Raw genomic sequence first — 16,999 nt, forward strand, 5'->3', positions numbered from 1 at the left:
TGAGGCCTTACCTGGTCTCTGGGGCTTTTATACCCCGCTGCTGCCGCTGAAACACCCGCCGACGCTGTGAGGCCTTACCTGGTCTCTGGGACTTTTATAGCCCCGCTGCTGCCACTTTGAGGCCTTACCTGGTCTCTGGGGCTTTTATAACCCCGCTGCTGCCGCTGAAACACCCGCCGACGCTTTGAGGCCTTACCTGGTCTCTGGGGCTTTTATAGCCCCGCTGCTGCTGCTGAAACACCCGCTGACGCTGTGAGGCCTTACCTGGTCTCTGGGGCTTTTATAGCCCCGCTGCTGCCGCTGAAATTCCTGCCGACGCTGTGAGGCCTTACCTGGTCTCAGGGACTTTTATACCCCACTACTGCCGCTGAAATTCCCGCCGATGCTTTCGGTCACTAACCTCAATACAACCGGCTGGTGTTTGGAGTAGCCTCGGCTCCGGCTATCTGGCAAAGGGCGATGGATCAGGTCATGCAAGGGATTCCAGGGACCCAGTGTTATTTGGACGACATCTTGGTCATGGGCGAAAATGACGGTGATCACCTCGCTAACTTGGAGAAGGTGCTCGCCAGATTAAAGGAATATGGGCTACGAGCTAATTGCCACAAGTGCGAGTTTTTCCAGAAACAGATCTCGTATTGCGGCCACGTCATCGATGAAGAGGGGTTACATAAGTCCCCTGACAAGACTAAGGCAGTAGTCAAGGCTCCAGCACCGGAAAATGTGTCACAACTGAGGTCGTTCCTCAGGCTGGTAAACTATTACCACAAGTTCTTACCAAATTTGTCTACGGTACTACACCCGCTGAACACCCTACTGCAAACAGGGGTACCATGGAAGTGGGATGACGAACGTAGACGAGCTTTCCAGAAGTGTAAAGAATTGATCACATCAAAAGAGGTGTTGGCCCATTTCAACCCAGCACTACCAATTCGTTTGGCATGTGATGCATCACCCTACGGCATTGGAGCGGTGCCGTCGCACAAATTCCCAGACGGGTTGGAGAGGCCAGTGGCTTTTGCGTCTCGGTCACTAACCTCAGCCGAGCGCAACTACGCCCAGATTGACAGGGAGGCCCTCAGCCTAGTATGGGGAGTAAAAAAATTCAACCATTATCTGCATGGGCAGAAGTTCACCTTGCTGACTGACCACCAACCACTTGTCTCCATCTTTAATCCTAAGAAGGGCGTGCCAGTAATGACTGCACAGCGGTTACAAAGATGGTCCCTGTTTCTAGGGGTGAATCAATATGAAATAGAATATAAAGGCACGAAACAGCATGGGAACGCTGATGGGCTATCGCGCCTGCCACTGCCTACGGTGGAGGAAGCACCAGCAGTGGACCCGATCGAGATATTTTATTCATCGATAATTGAACGATTGCCAGTAACAAACGCGGATATAGAGAAGGAGACCCGCAATGATCCGATGCTGTCACGGGTATATGAATTGACGGTGAGGGGATGGCCAACACATGGCGACTCACTGTTGCCAGCATTCTCATCCAGAAGAGAACAGCTGTCAGTATGCCAGGGGACAGTGATGTGTGGATCCAGAGTGGTGATTCCACCCAAGTTAAGGGAGAGAGTGCTAAAGGAGCTACATGAAGGTCATCTGGGGGGAGGGAAAATGAAAAGCCTTGCTAGGGCTTATGTGTGGTGGCCGGGAATCGATCAACAAATCGAAGACCTAAATAAGAGCTGCTTAGGATGCCAGAAGGTCCAAAATGCACCACCACATGCCCCTCTATACCCATGGGAGTGGCCCTCCTCTCCATGGCAATGGGTGCACATTGATTTCGCTGGTCCATTCATGGACTCAATGTTCTTAATAGCAGTGGATGCTCATTCAAAGTGGCCTGAGGTGATAAAGATGTCTTCAACCATTACAGAGAAAACGATTGCAGTCCTACGGACCATATTTGCCAGAAACGGGTTGCCAGAGCAGATCTGCTCTGATAATGGACCACAGTTTGTGTCCGACGAGTTCCAAAAGTTCATGAAAAGGAATGGGGTAAGGCATTACACATCCGTCCCGTATCATCCAGCCACCAATGGATTGGCTGAGAGGTTCGTACAAACCTTTAAGAAGGCATTAAAGGCCATGTGCGACGAGGAAATTCCACTACAGCATAAGATGGACAATTTCTTATTAGCCTACCAAAACGCGACACATGCAGTTACCAACCAGACCCCGGCCATGATGTTCTTTAACAGAAGGTTGAGATCTCATCTGGATTTGCTCAGACCAAATGTGCGAAGAAATGTTGAGGACAAATAATTCCAGCACATCAACGAGAAGCCGACAAGGAGCTTCAATGTAGGGCAACCAGTCTTGGCCCAGGACTATCGAACAGAGAAGTGGCAACCCGGAACGATATGTACAAGGCAGGGGCCATTAATGTACACAGTGGATGTCGGGGAGAACATTGTGAGACGCCACGTCGATCAGATCTTAGCGTCACAGGAAGGCGTCAACCCCATGTCTCGAGTACCTGGGGATGAACCCGACATACCGGTAGCATCTACTTCAGACCCAGTAGCAGTGGAACCCGATGAACTACCCGATGAAAAGGGGTCAGTATCGCCTCTGCACCAAGAACAAGAACCTCCGGAAAGGCGCTATCCCGAAAGGGTCAGGAAGCCGCCCCAAAGACTGAATCTATAAATGGACTTTTTGTTATTGAATGTACATGTAAAAATGTAATTGTTATTTGAATATTAAGGGGGTATTATTAATCTAAAAAGGGAGGAATTGTGGTGTATGTGCTTTAAGTCAGAACTACTTTTTACAGCTCCTGTACACTGTAGTACCGGCAGTAACCACACCGGTCGGTATATAAGCTGTGCGCATGCCTCTGTACTCCAGTCTAGAGATGCCCATCCTCCAGTAAAGACCTGGGCCTAGAAATTCAGTATAGCCACTTTTGGGGCGGTAAAGTCGGGCGCGCGCTAAAGTTTGCGCCCGGCGCAAAGTCGATGGCACTTCGCCGATATTCAGTAGCTTCGCCCTAAGAGGTTGCTTGAGCGCTAAAACTGGCGTTGCACGCCTATCTTTAGGCGCTAAGCCGGCGGTGCAGAGGGATAGCGCCGAGGCCGGGCGCAGCGCAGGTGCGGTCATTTCTTGATTGACAGCAGACACCGTGGCGCCGGCCAGCTCTTAAAGGGGGAAGGGTCGACTTGCTCTGGTGCAACGGCCTGCACACTGCAGCCTTCCAGCTAGGCCTGAACACTGCTGGTGATCAGAAGGAGCCATGGCAACGGTACAGAAGGCCCGTGAGCGTGCCCTGCGCTTCTCAGCCCATGACTTGAAGGTGATGGTGAGGGCCTTGGAGAAGAGACAGCACATCTTGTTCCCGGACACTGGCAGGAAGCCTCCAACCAGCGTCTATAGGAAAGCCTGGAGGGAGGTCGCCCGCTGGGTGTCGGCCACCTGCGATGCCCCCAGGGACAATGTCCAATGCCGGAAGAAGTTTAATGACCTGACCAGGATTGTCAGGGTGAGTACTTTCCAGTCTCCTCCTCATCCTTGCATGTACACCTGACATGATGGGCAAAGGGACCTGAAAGCCCTAATGGCCAGCCCTCAGCCAGCAGCTATGGGACAGTCATGAACATCAATTGCACATTCTGCACTTTACACCATGGGAGGCAGTGCACACCACATCAGGGCTACACACTGGCCAAGCTATTCCACCATGGGAGGCAGCGCACACCACATCAGGGCTAAACACTGGCCAAGCTATTCCACCATGGGAGGCAGTGCACACCACATCAGGGCTACACACCGTACTTACAGGCCATCCTTTCTCTTGCAGGCTAAACTTGCCAACAACCGAAGGCACCAGGAGCAGACCGGGGGAGGCCGCCCCCAGATCCAGGAGCTCACTCCCCTGGAGGAGCGCGTGAGTTGCCTCATGGGACCCCGGGTGATTGGGCCCGTCGCCTGTGGAGATGCCGACCCTCTTCTGGGCCACAATGGTATGGACATCACCTTTTGGACCTCTCTCGTCGCACTTGCGCAACCGATCTACCTCCTTTGCCATTGTCCGACCAATGCGCTGAATGCCACCAGTCATGCCTCCCTTGCTGACGCCCTCTCCTCACTCTAAAGCTACTCTTGTGCCTTCCTGCTTTCAGCTGGTGACGAGGAGCTCCCTGAAGCTGCCAGTGACAGCCCCTCCGAGGAGGAGGAGGAGGAGGAACAGGAAGGCGGACCATCAGGGCAGCAGTCAGGTGCGGCTGCAGATGCCGAAGTAGTGGACACGTCTTCCCTGGAGGAGAGCCTGGAGGAAGTGTCGGAGGGGAGTGGAGCTGCTGGGACCAGTGGCGTCCAGCAACCCAGGAGGGCTGCGGTTGGTCCGCGGCCTTCCCCCCAGAGGGGGGAAGGATCGGAGGGTAGTGCAGTTGCTGGGCCCAGTCGCTGCCGGCAACGTGGCAAGGGTCGGCCAGCTCTGCCCCCTGCTCCCCAGCGGGAGAGTCCGGACTCCAGTCCGGCCACCTTCAACTCAGAGGAGGTGCGCCACCTCGATCAAATGGCCCAGGATTCGGATCGCCGGCACACCGAGCTGATGGGGGTAGTGGCACGGATGCCTGAGGCCATCGAGTCCCTGGCTAGTAGTGTGCGCGAGTTCGGGGCCTCACATGCCGCGAGTGGCCGGCTGATCAGTGATGCCGTCCAGACAGTGGCTGCTCTGTTGCGGTCGCAGACCAGGGCAACAGGGGCACTGACTGCTGCCACACGCGCTGCGTCAGCCAGGCATCGCCTGGACACCCGCCGCGCTGCAGCAGCACAGCGGGCTGCCCTTCGGCAGATTGGTGCGCATGCTGCAGTGCGGGCCCGTGCGAGTGCCAGAGTGGCACATCACCAGCCAGGGCCGACCATCCACCAGATTGCACACATTCCTCCAGCCGTCACCGCCACTCCCCCAGTGGCGCCTCAACGGCAAGCGGCTGCAAATGATGTTGGCCAGGCACAGCTGCGCCAATCACCAGCCGAACCCTCGAGGGGCAAACCCCGTCTAGGCCGCCCCCCCAAGGGCATCTGCCGGAAGGACATCTAACCCTCAGGAGCCTTTCCCCAGCCTCGCAGCAGCCACTGGGCAGAGCTTGCGGAGGAGCAGCAGGCCGGGCAGGGGCCCCAAAAGGCTCGACAAGGTCTTGCCCTCGCGGCCCAAGAAGTAGACGGTGTGGCCAAGTGTTATTTTATATGGCGATGCCTATGTTTCTTTTGGCCATGGTTGTTTTGTTTCTGGGGATGTTTTTTGGGTTAAGGCCGAGGATGAAGGCCATTTTTGAACAAATGTTCAGTTATTCCTCCCCAGGTTGTGGGAGTGAGTCATTTGATGTACTGTTTTTTGGGGCCGTTTAATGTTTCTGGGTTTCATGTGTGAAGGGGTTTCATTGGTCTAAAATAAAGATTTCTCTTTATTCAGAGAGTGTCCATGTTTGTTGCTGTAAGTGTTTGTTGCCTTCGCCGGCTGAGGGCTTGCGGAGCGGCTGCGTTCATGTTCCTTCATGGCCACAAGGCATTCCCTGACAGGGGGCTTAGAAGTGCCGTTCAATAAGCCGCCGACGGACGGCCCTTGGACCTTCTCGCTCCCTCCTGGGATGGTACTCCTCCTCCTCCTGCTCCTCCTCCTCATGCTCCTCCTGCTCCTCCTCCTGAGGTGGTGGTCCAACGTGAGGTGGCAGTGCCTGAGTCCTGCGGAGAGCCAGGTTGTGCAGCATGCAGCAAACAACGACGAATTGGGACACTCGGTCCGGGGAATACTGCAGAGATCCGCCGGAACGATCCAGGCAGCGGAACCGCTGCTTGAGGACGCCAATTGTTTGCTCGATTATGTTCCTGCTCGCTTGATGACTCTCGTTGTATGCCTCTTCAGCAGGGGTCCTGGGCGCGCGGAGCGGGGTCATGAGCCAGGTACACAAAGGATAGCCTTTGTCCCCGAGAAGCCATCCTCTTGGGGGAGGCTGTGCCTCGAACATGTCACGCACAGTTGTCTGCCGCAGGATAAAGGCATCGTGGCTGCTGCCTGGAAAGCGGGCATTGACAGCTAGGATGCGCTGCTTGTGGTCACACACCAGCTGCACATTGAGGGAATGGTAGCCCTTCCGGTTGCGGTAATCCTCAGCATGTTCCACAGGTGCCCGCAAAGCCACATGCGTACAGTCAATGGCGCCCTGCACCAAGGGGAAGGCCGCAAATCTGGCAAATCCCAGTGCACGCTGATGCTGCCTCTCCAGGGCCATGGGGAAGGAGATGAATTGGCGTCTCCTTCTGAAAAGGGCATCGGTCACCTGGCGGATGCAGCAATGCACGGCGAACTGGGATATGTTAGCTATGTCCCCAGCAGCGGATTGGAAGGAGCCGGTGGCATAGAAGTTCAAGGCCACTGTCACCTTCGCCTCCACCGACAGAGACGTCCTGCTCCTGAGCTTTGGACGCAGATCTCTGCGAAGCAGATGGCAGATCTCTGCAACCACCTCCTTTCGGAATCTCAGCCTTTTTACACATCTCGCGCCACTCATGTTGAGGTAGGTGCGCTGCTGGCAGTATGCCCTGACTGGGTAAGGCCTATGTTGCCGACGCCTGTTGCCCCCTCTGCGTCTAGCCAGGGCTGCCCCTCTCACACCGCGTCTGCGAGCCCTACGGACATGACGCTGAAACTCAGCGTTGGCACCCCATGCAGCCCCCATAATATGCTGCCAAACAGTCAAATATACAAGAGGCCACTTGCAACGCTCTGGCCTGAAGCCAAAAATACCTGAGCTAGTGTTGGCCCAAACCAGAAAGCTGTCTTCCTTGGTCTCTCTCCAGAAATCCGTTGCACAAGAGTGTTTGCTGCAAAATGGCTGCCCTTTATAGTGCAGGGTAAGTGCCCTTTAATTTACGCTCCCCGGGTCCCGCGTCGGCTCTGTTGCGTTCCACTAAACAAGCGTGCGGGCCGCCGGCCGCACAATGGGGCGGTCCCACTGAAGTTCTGGATCGGGGCGCGCAAAGGGCGTTGCACGAGGATATGACGTCATTTTCTGCACGCGCAGGTGAGCGCGCGCTAAACTTTGCGCCGGCGCTAAATGTGTACTTAATTTGGGGCGAGGCGCAGATCGCACTGCGCCCGGACGCTACACGCATAGCGCCCGAAATTCACTTCTCTTAAGGCGCTAACGGCTGGCGCAACCAACTGAATTTCTAGGCCCTGTTGTTTGTTTATGTACAGCATCCGTGTAATTCTTTATCCACTGAACCACGGATCTAACACTCAGTACTGAGGGAATGCTGCACTGTCAGAGATGCTGTCTTTCAGTATGAGATGTTAGACTGAGGCCCTCTCAGGTGGATGTAAAAGATCCCATAGCCACTATTTCAAAGAAGAACAGGGGAGTTCTGCCTTGTGTCCTGGCCAATCGTTATCCCTCAACCAACAACACTAAAACAGATTATCTGGTCATTAATACATTGCTGTTTGTGGGATCTTGCTGTGTGCAAATTGGGTGCTGCGTTTCCTACATTACTGCAGTGAACACACTTCAAAAAAGTACTTCATGGCTGTAAAATGCTTTGAGAGTACCTGAGGTTGTGAAAGTCACTATATAAATGCAAGTATTTCTTTTTCCTATTAGCTAGTGCTCCCAAACCCTGTCCCAGTGCTTTCAGAAACTGGGAATCAATCCGCTTTTCAAGCTTTCAGACCCTAGGATCATCCTTCCAGTACTCTCAGATCCTGACACAGCTTTCCAACATTACCCCACCCTGGGGCTGAATTTCCGTGTGGGTTTCCCCAGTCTCCCGCTGGAAGGTCAGCAGAAACCCCGAACAAATGCTGTGAATTGTTGTTTGTGCCGTTTCTCCGGGCTTTCTGCCACTCTCCCTCCAAAGGTTATGACGCGGGTTCGGCAGAATCCCCGTAAAAATGTTACCCCTTGCCCCTTCATGATGCTTTCAGATCCTTCTCACCAGCACTCCCAGACCACTCCCAACCCCTCAGTGCTGCCAGACTCCAAGACCCCTACCTTCCCAGTACCTGAGTACCCCAGGAAATTTCCCCCTTCAGTGCTGCCACCCCCTCGAATTTTCTGTCCTCGTACCGACAAAGCTGAGCAAACCCCCCCAATGCCCCAAGGCCCAACACTCTTGTCACAGTGTTCCCAGGCCATGGGCTCCCCCTCCCTCCACCCCCTCCCTCCCACTCCCATAACCGCTCAAAACATATGTGTTGAAGAAGGAAGTTACAAATGTTATTTCTTGCAGATTATAAATGACACCTGGACTATCCCTTTCAATGACATGCCAAAATAAAGCCAAGTCTGGGATCAATTACTGAACGCCTGAAGGAAGATTTGCCCTTCATAACTTTTACTGTCTCCCTTTTGAAAGTCAGGACTGTATTTGATAACATGTGCAATTCCAAACCAGCGACACTCTCAGAGGAGATGATTAATCCAGACTTGCACAAAAACATTGCTTACTCTGTAACGGAAAAACTGCCAACTTCAAAGAAATTTTGGATCCAGAATTCCCACCCAATTAAAGTAAATTGTAGTTCACATGGGCGAAATGTGAAAGAAAACACACAGGGGGAAAAATTCGGTTGGTTAGCGCCACGTTAGCACTGTCCGTGAAATTGACGTGGCGGTTTGCGGTGGTGCTAAAAACTACCACCATGATCTCCTGTGCCCAGAGATCATGATGTCATCGAAGCGCACTTCGCCCCAGTAGCGCCCTGGACCGGAAATTGATTCTCGCCCCCTGCCTCAATGCCTGGCGCTAGGAACGACAGGTAAAGGGGAATGGTTTGCAGTCAGCTGAGAGCTGGAGGAGCGCTATTTAAAGGCGTCGCTTCCTGCTTTATCCTGTCGGCAAAAGATTCTGCATACGGGAGAGAGGCGCCTGGAGACATTTAACGCTATCCTGCAAGGAGTTTTGTTCCTCAGCAAGACTTTTCAAGTTCCCATTTCTGTTGGCTTTATTACTACCACATTTAGAAGAGTTAATGGGGGCTGTACTGGCACGGGGCCTCATCCTCCAGCTTCAGCGTCGGAGGCAGCGGAGGTGGAGAGAGAGAGTGGAAAACATGGCCAGAGGGAGGAAGGCCAACAGGGCTCTGCACAGGAGACCTTACCCTCCCAGGATATTCCGGGAGCAATTCTCATATATCCATCTGTCCGAGGAGCAGTGTTTAGAAGGCTCCGCTTCAGCAAGGAGGTGGTCACAGAGCTCTGCCACCTCCTGCAGCCAGAGCTCCAGCCTCAGCTCAGGACTAGGACGTCTCTGTCAGTGGCAGTTGTAATGTATGTAATGTATATGTACCTTAAGGGAGAGAACTACTTTTTACAGCTCCTGTATACTGTAGTACCGGCAGTGACCACACCTGTATATAAACCCTGAGTAGTGATCTGTATAGTTAGTTCTAGAGTAACCCTCATTCAGTAAACACCTGTTGAATCATTCCCTGCAGTCTGTTGCCTGATTATTGAAGGACACAACATTAAGATACACGGGCATAACATTGGCGACGAGACAGATTCGAACCTACCTGCAACTCTGCATCACCTCCCAAGGATTCGCTCCTGGAGAACAGTGGAAGAACGTCGAGTCCAGAAGCACGGGCGTTGACCACGGGGAACCGCCCAGTCATCCAGCGGAGATTTGAGCATCGCAGGGGAGGCTGTCGAGAGCCAGGCTTGGCTTTCCAGTCACGGTGGTCCAGCGAAACGGGCTGGCAACAGGTACTGCGCAGACCCTTCCCGGACAGCGGCGGGCTAGAGCCCGACCGAGCGGCACAGAAAAAGGCCGAGCAGCGTCGACGGGGGAGAGAGAGAGGGCAGAGCGCACAGGGCGCAGCCGGTGTTCAGGACCGAGCGGCGTCAATGGGGGAGAGAGACAAGAGAGAGCAGAGCGCAGCCGGTGTTCAAGGGCCGAGCAGCGTCAACAGGGGAGAGGGGCGCGCAGGAAAATGCGAGGCGCTGCCATTGCCATGAGGACCGCAGAGAGCGGCGTTGGCAGCAGCGCAGGAGCAGCGCGCGAAACCCACAGGGCGTCGCCTTTTGCCACGAGGACCGCCGAGAGCGGTGTTGGCAGCAGCGTGGGAGACGCAATTTTGAGCCGCAGCAGGGAAGAAAGGAAAGCATGGGAGACGCCATTTTAAGCTAGTCTAACCACAACCAAAAATGCCGAAGAGTGGCAGTATCACAGCGTTCGACAATGAAGTCGAAGATTAGACGACATATGTCGAACGCATAGAAGTATACTGCAAGGCGAATGAAGTGCCAGATGACGAGAAAGCACTGGTATTGTTGAATTCAATGGGTGCAAAAATGTATGGCTTACAACGAAACCTAGTAACCCCAGAGAAGCCAGTGAAAAAGGATTTTGAAAACATAGTGTCAATCCTACAGGACCACTTAAACCCCACACCGCTGCTGATAGCAGAAAGATTTAAGTTTCACAAAAGGAACCAGCATAAAGATGAAAGTAATGTTGAGTATTTAACGGAACTGCACAAGCTATCGAAACACTGCCAGTTTGGAATGGGACTAGCAGATACTTTAAGGGACAAGTTTGTGTGTGGGCTTCAAAGTGAAGGAACCCAGAAACGGCTTCTATCAGAAAAGGATCTTACGCTGGACAAGGCTTTCAGCATTGCAGTATCACACGAAGCAGCAGCACGGGGCGCGGCAGAGATACAACGGAGAGCGCAAGAATATGGCACAAATGAAATGTCATACGGAACAGTGAAGTGCTATCGCTGCGGCAGAACAACACACGACCATAATGATTGCTGGTTCAAGGACAAAGTGTGCAGACAGTGTGGAAAAGTAGGACACATAGCAAGAGTCTGCAGGTCAGGAAAGAAAACCAGCAGCAAGAAATCTCCACAGGAGAAGTACAAGAAGGTACATAAGGTGACGGAGAGTAGTTCAGACGAACAGAAGAGTGATACAGACTCCGGAAGCAAGGAGCTGGGTTGTCTGAAACTAAATAATGTGATCAAAACGGAGGATCACCAAACTATCTGGGTCACAAGTGAAAATGGAATTGGACACAGGATCAGCCCTAACAGTCATAAACCGAAGGGACTACAAGCGGCTATTCTCACATATACCCTTGAGAGATACAAAGATTGTCTTGAAGACGTACACGGGGAAAAAGTCTACCCCAAAGGAAAAATAAGGGTGAACATTGTATATAACGGCAAGGAAACACCAAAAATGGACCTATATGTATTGCCAGATGGAGGACCACCACTACTAGGACATGAATGGATCCGGAAGATACAGCTAGATTGGCATTCCATACAAGCACTGACTGTAGATGCCAAAAAGGATGACGACGTCACACCTGGACGACTGTCAAAAATGCTAACTGACGCACAAGAAGTGTTCCAGCAGGGACTCAGAACTCTAAAAGGCATAACAGCGACGATCAAAATGGAGGAAAATGCAAGCCCAAAGTTTTTTAAGGCCAGACCGGTACCTTATGCGATCCACCCAGCCGTCGAAGCAGAGCTGGAAGGTTTGGAACGTTCAGGAGTACTGTCCAAAGTGGACTGGAGCAAGTGGGCTACGCCCATCGTTCCTGTAATGAAGAGGTCGTTGAGTAATACGCCTGGGGAACCAAAGAAGGTTCGCATCTGTCGGGACTTTAAGGTGACAGTGAACCCAGTCCTTCACACTGTACAATATCCGCTTCCGCGGATTGAAGATATTTTCGCCTCGCTATCTGGAGGGAAACGCTTCACTAAGATTGATCTGGCCCAGGCGTACCTGCAAATGGAGGTAGAAGAAGCCTCGAAACAGTACCTCACGATCAACACTCATAAAGGTCTCTACCAATACAACCGGCTGGTGCTCGGGGTAGCATCAGCTCCGGCTATTTGGCAAAGGGCAATGGAACAAGTCCTGCAAGGGATTCCAGGGACCCAGTGTTATTTGGACGACATCCTGGTCACGGGCGAAAATGACAGTGATCACCTCGCCAACCTGGAGCAGGTGCTCACTAGATTAAAGGAATATGGGCTCCGAGCTCATCGCCACAAATGCGAGTTTTTCCAGAAGCAGATCTCGTATTGTGGCCATGTTATTGATAAAGAGGGGTTACATAAGTCCCCAGAAAAGATTGAGGCAGTAGTCAAGGCTCCAGCACCGGAAAATGTGTCACAACTGAGGTCGTTCCTCGGGCTGGTGAACTACTACTATAAGTTCTTGCCGAATTTGTCTACCGTACTACACCCACTGAACACCCTACTGCAAACGGGGGTACCATGGAAGTGGAGTGACGAATGTAAACAAGCTTTCCAGAAGAGCAAAGCATTGATCACATCAAAAGAGGTGTTGGCTCATTTCAACCCAGCACTACCAATTCGGTTGGCGTGTGATGCATCACCCTATGGAATTGGAGCGGTGCTGTCGCATAAATTCCCGGACGGCTCGGAGAGGTCAGTAGCCTTTGCGTCTCGGTCACTAACCTCAGCCGAGCGTAACTACGCCCAGATTGACAGGGAGGCCCTCGGCCTAGTGTGGGGAGTGAAAAAGTTCAATCACTATCTCCACGGGCAGAAGTTCACCTTGCTGACTGACCACCAACCACTTGTCTCAATCTTTAATCCAAAGAAGGGCGTTCCGGTGATGACTGCGCAACGGCTACAAAGATGGTCCCTTTTTCTAGGGGCGCACCAATATGAAATTGAGTATAAGGGCACGAAACAGCATGGAAACGCTGAGGGGCTATCACGCCTGCCACTGCCTACTGCGGAGGAAGCACCAGCAGTGGATCCTGTCGAAATATTTCATTCGACTATAATTGAATGCTTGCCAGTAACTAACGCTGGTATAGAGAAGGAGACCCGAAATGACCCGACACTGTCTCGGGTATATGATTTGACGGTGAAGGGATGGCCAGCACATGGCGACTCACTGTTGCCAGCATTCTCATCCAGAAGAGAACCGCTGTCAGTATGCCAGGGGACCTTGATGTGTGGATTCCGAGTGGTAATTCCACCCAAGTTAAGGGAGAGAGTGCTCAACGAGCTTCACGAAGGTCATCTGGGAGGGGTGAAAATGAAAAGCCTTGCTATGGCTTATGTGTGGTGGCCGGGGATCGATCAGCAAATCGAGGACCTGACAAAGAACTGCTCAGGATGCCAGAAGTTCCAAAATGCACCACCACATGCCCTTCTACACCCATGGGAGTGGCCCTCATCTCCATGGCAACGGGTGCATATTGATTTTGCTGGTCCATTCATGGACTCAATGTTTTTAATAGCCGTGGATGCGCACTCGAAATGGCCTGAGGTGATCAAAATGTCCTCCACCACCACGGAGCAAACTATTGCAGTCCTACGGACCATTTTTGCCAGGAACGGCTTGCCAGAGCAGATTTGCTCTGATAACGGACCACAGTTTGTGTCCGAAGAGTTTCGAAGATTTATGAAAAGGAATGGGGTAAGGCATTACACATCCGCCCCGTATCATCCAGCCACAAATGGATTGGCTGAGAGGTTCGTACAAACCTTTAAAAAAGCAGTAAAGGCCATGTGCGATGACAACATTCCACTGCAGCATAAGGTGGACAATTTCCTGTTAGCCTACAGAAATGCGACACATGCAGTCACCAACCAGGCCCCGGCCAGGATGTTCTTTAACCGAAGGTTGAGATCTCGTCTGGATTTGCTCAGACCAAATGTACGAAGAGATGTTGAGAGTAAGCAATTCCAGCACATCAATGAGAAGCCGACAAGGAGCTTCAATGTAGGGCAACCAGTCTTGGCCCACGACTACCGAACAGAGAAATGGCAACCAGGAACAATATGCACACGGCAGGGGCCACTAATGTACACAGTGGATGTTTGGGAGGACATTGTGAGATGCCATGCTGACCAGATCCTAGAGTCACAGGAACGAGTCAACCCCATGTCTCGGCCAAACGTACCTGGTGAGGAACCCAACGTACAGGTCGCATCTACCTCAGAAACAATAGCATTGGAAGCTGATGAATCAACTGATGACAGGGTGCTAGAATCGCCTCCGCACCAAGACCGCGAGACACTCGGGAAAGGCGTTATCCAGAAAGAATCAGGAAGCCTCCCCAGAGACTGAATATATGAATGGACTATTTTCATATAACATTGTATATTAAAAATGTTAATTGTTAAATGAGTATTATGGTACTGCTAATCTAAAAGGGGAGGAATTGTAATGTATGTAATGTATATATACCTTAAGGGAGAGAACTACTTTTTACTGCTCCTGTATACTGTAGTACCGGCAGTGACCACACCTGTATATAAACCCGAGTAGTGATCTGTAGAGTTAGTTCTAGAGTAACCCTCATTCAGTAAACACCTGTTGAATCGTTCCCTGCAGTCTGTTGTCTGATTATTGAAGGACACAACATTAAGATACACGGATATAACAGCAGTGAAGGTGAATTTCTACGCCAGCGGCTCCTTCCAGGCTTCAACAGGGCATATTGCGAACATCTCCCAATTCACCATCCATTGTTGCATCTGGGAGGTCATGGCCTGTGCTGCAATAGATGCTGCCACCTCACCCATTACACGCGGCATGGGATCTGGGTCCCCATGGTCTCTCTGCAATTCAACCATCCTCTGCAACGAGGCAAGGATGGGTTCTAAGGTTTGCACACAGCTGACAGCTGTGCTGGTGGCGGACTCCTCCATGCTCCTAGCCAGTGCATCCATGCTCTCGGGCACCCTTACCATTGCACCCATGAGCTCAGTGTCCATGCTCACCGCCTGTGTGGTCATCGCCGCAATATCGAGGTCCTCATCCGAGTCCAGTGCAGCAGAACTTGTGCACACACTCATCCTCCGGGGAGATGGCCCCCAAGCTTCCCTTCCCCCATGGTGTTACTGCAGCCCGCTGTGTCCCGGAGCTTCACCCACACCAGAGGCAAATCCTCTGCTCCCCTCCAGTGACCGCGTGGCCCCAGTATCGGATGTCTTGCCCTCGGGAGACGCAGGCAGTGAGGCACCGGCTTCGTATTCCTCCTCCTCTCCCTCGTCACTGCCACTGGGTGGCTGAGGGACAGGCTGGTCAGATGGTGGCTCACTATCTGAAAGCAGGAAGGTACAAGAGTGGCTTTAATGTGAGGGCAGGGGGACAGGAAGGGAGCAAGGAATGGAGACAGTATAGTTAGATGGAAAGTGAGAAAGACTGGTGTTGTGAGGGGGAAGTGGTATGAGAGAGGAGAGAGAGATGATGAACATACCGTTGCTGTCCCCAAGGGGGTCAACCTCTCCAACTGCCACAGCACCCACGACATGACTGGTGATGAGTCTGTGAACTTGCTCCTCCAGCTGTGTGAAGGGGTGCAGCTCCTCCTGACCTCCACCCATATGTTGTTGCTCCCTCCGGTTATGTGAAAGCTTGGCCTGCAAGAAAAAGGACAGCGTGTGAGCGAGTGTGCAGCCATGTGTTTGTCAGATGAGCCTATCATAGTTGAATAGCCGTTAATGTCTGCAAGGTGTGGGATGTGGATGTGACTTTTAGTAGGTGGGCATAGTTGTTGGATAGCAAAATAGTTGTTGGGTGAGTGTCGGGGATTTGGCAGTTTATACCGTCTGTGCACAGAGTGAGGTTGAGATGGTGGGATGTAGATGTATTTCATGCTTCTACTCACCCTGACCACCCAAGTGAGGTCATTGAACTTTTTGCGACACTGCATGTGAGCCCTTTGGATCAGGCACCTGGATGAAACGTACTGGGCAACCTCCCTCCACACCCTTGTAAATTCGCGGGGCAATGGCCTCCTGCTGGTGTCTGGAAACAGCACTGACCAATGCCTGGTCACTAAACCGGCGAGCTCTCCCTGGACTTCTGAGTAGCCATGATAATCTTTGGTGAAGATTTGCACCTACTTGCAGGCCAAGGTCAAATGCAGCAATGAGCAGGGTGTGGCTGTGCAGCATCTTGGACCCTCCCCTTTAAGAACTGGAAGGCACCAGTCTGTCTGAGTACTAGGTAATTGACATCGCCTGAGCTTGAGTAGCGTTCTGAGGTAGCGCACCGTTCCCCGACATTAGCGCCCTAAGAAAGGTGTGTAGCACTTGATTTAATGCTCCAATCGCCTCCAGGGGCGCTGGAGACGAATTTCCCGGTCGCCAGTGATAATTTGCGCCGGGCACTAAATTTTGAGCCCGGCCAATATTAGCGCCCCAAAATGGGCGATACTGAATTTTCCCCCCAACACACTTTTCTCTTGTGTCTTGGTCAGAGAACGCAATGGTATGGAACAATACAGACTTAGACAGCCCAGGCTTCAATTCATGCTTTGTGATTGGATGGGATGACCTCAGCAAGGTAGCAGTGGGAACATTACAATCTACTGGGCTTTCTAAATAGAGGCATAGAGTGCAAAAGCAAGGAAATTATTGCTAAACCTTTATAAATCGCTGGTTAGGCCCCAGCTGGAGTATTGTGTCCAATTCTGGGCAGCACACTTCAGGAAGGACGTCAAGGCCTTGGAGAGGGTGCAGAGGAGATTTACCAAAATGGTACCAGCGATAAAAGACTTCAGTTATGCAGAGAGACTGGAGAAGTTGGGCTTGTTCTCCTTAGCGCAGAGAAGGTTAAGGGGAGATTTGATAGAGATGATCAAAATTATAAGGGGTTTTGATGAAGTAAATAAGGAGAAACTGTTTCCAGTGGCAGAAGGGTCAGTAAACAGAGGACACAGATTCGATGATCTGCCATGGTCGCATTGAATGGCAGAGCAGGCTTGAGGGGCCAAATGGCCTACTCCTGCTCCTATCTTCTATGTTTCTATGTTTCTATGTTAAGGTAATTGGCAAAAGAACCAGAGGTTTTTATGCAGCAAGTTGTTGTGATCTGGAATGCACTATCTGTAAGGGCGGTGGAAGCAGATTCAATAGTTACACTCAAAAGGGAATTGGATAAATACTTGAAAAGGAAAAAATTGCAGGGCTATGGGGAAAGAAGAGGGGGGAGTGGGGCTAATTGGAGAGCTCTTTCAAAGA

This window comes from Somniosus microcephalus, chromosome 1, assembly GCF_052327205.1.
Source record: "Somniosus microcephalus isolate GS21.2 chromosome 1, FLI_Smic_1.0, whole genome shotgun sequence".
NCBI lineage: Eukaryota > Metazoa > Chordata > Chondrichthyes > Squaliformes > Somniosidae > Somniosus > Somniosus microcephalus.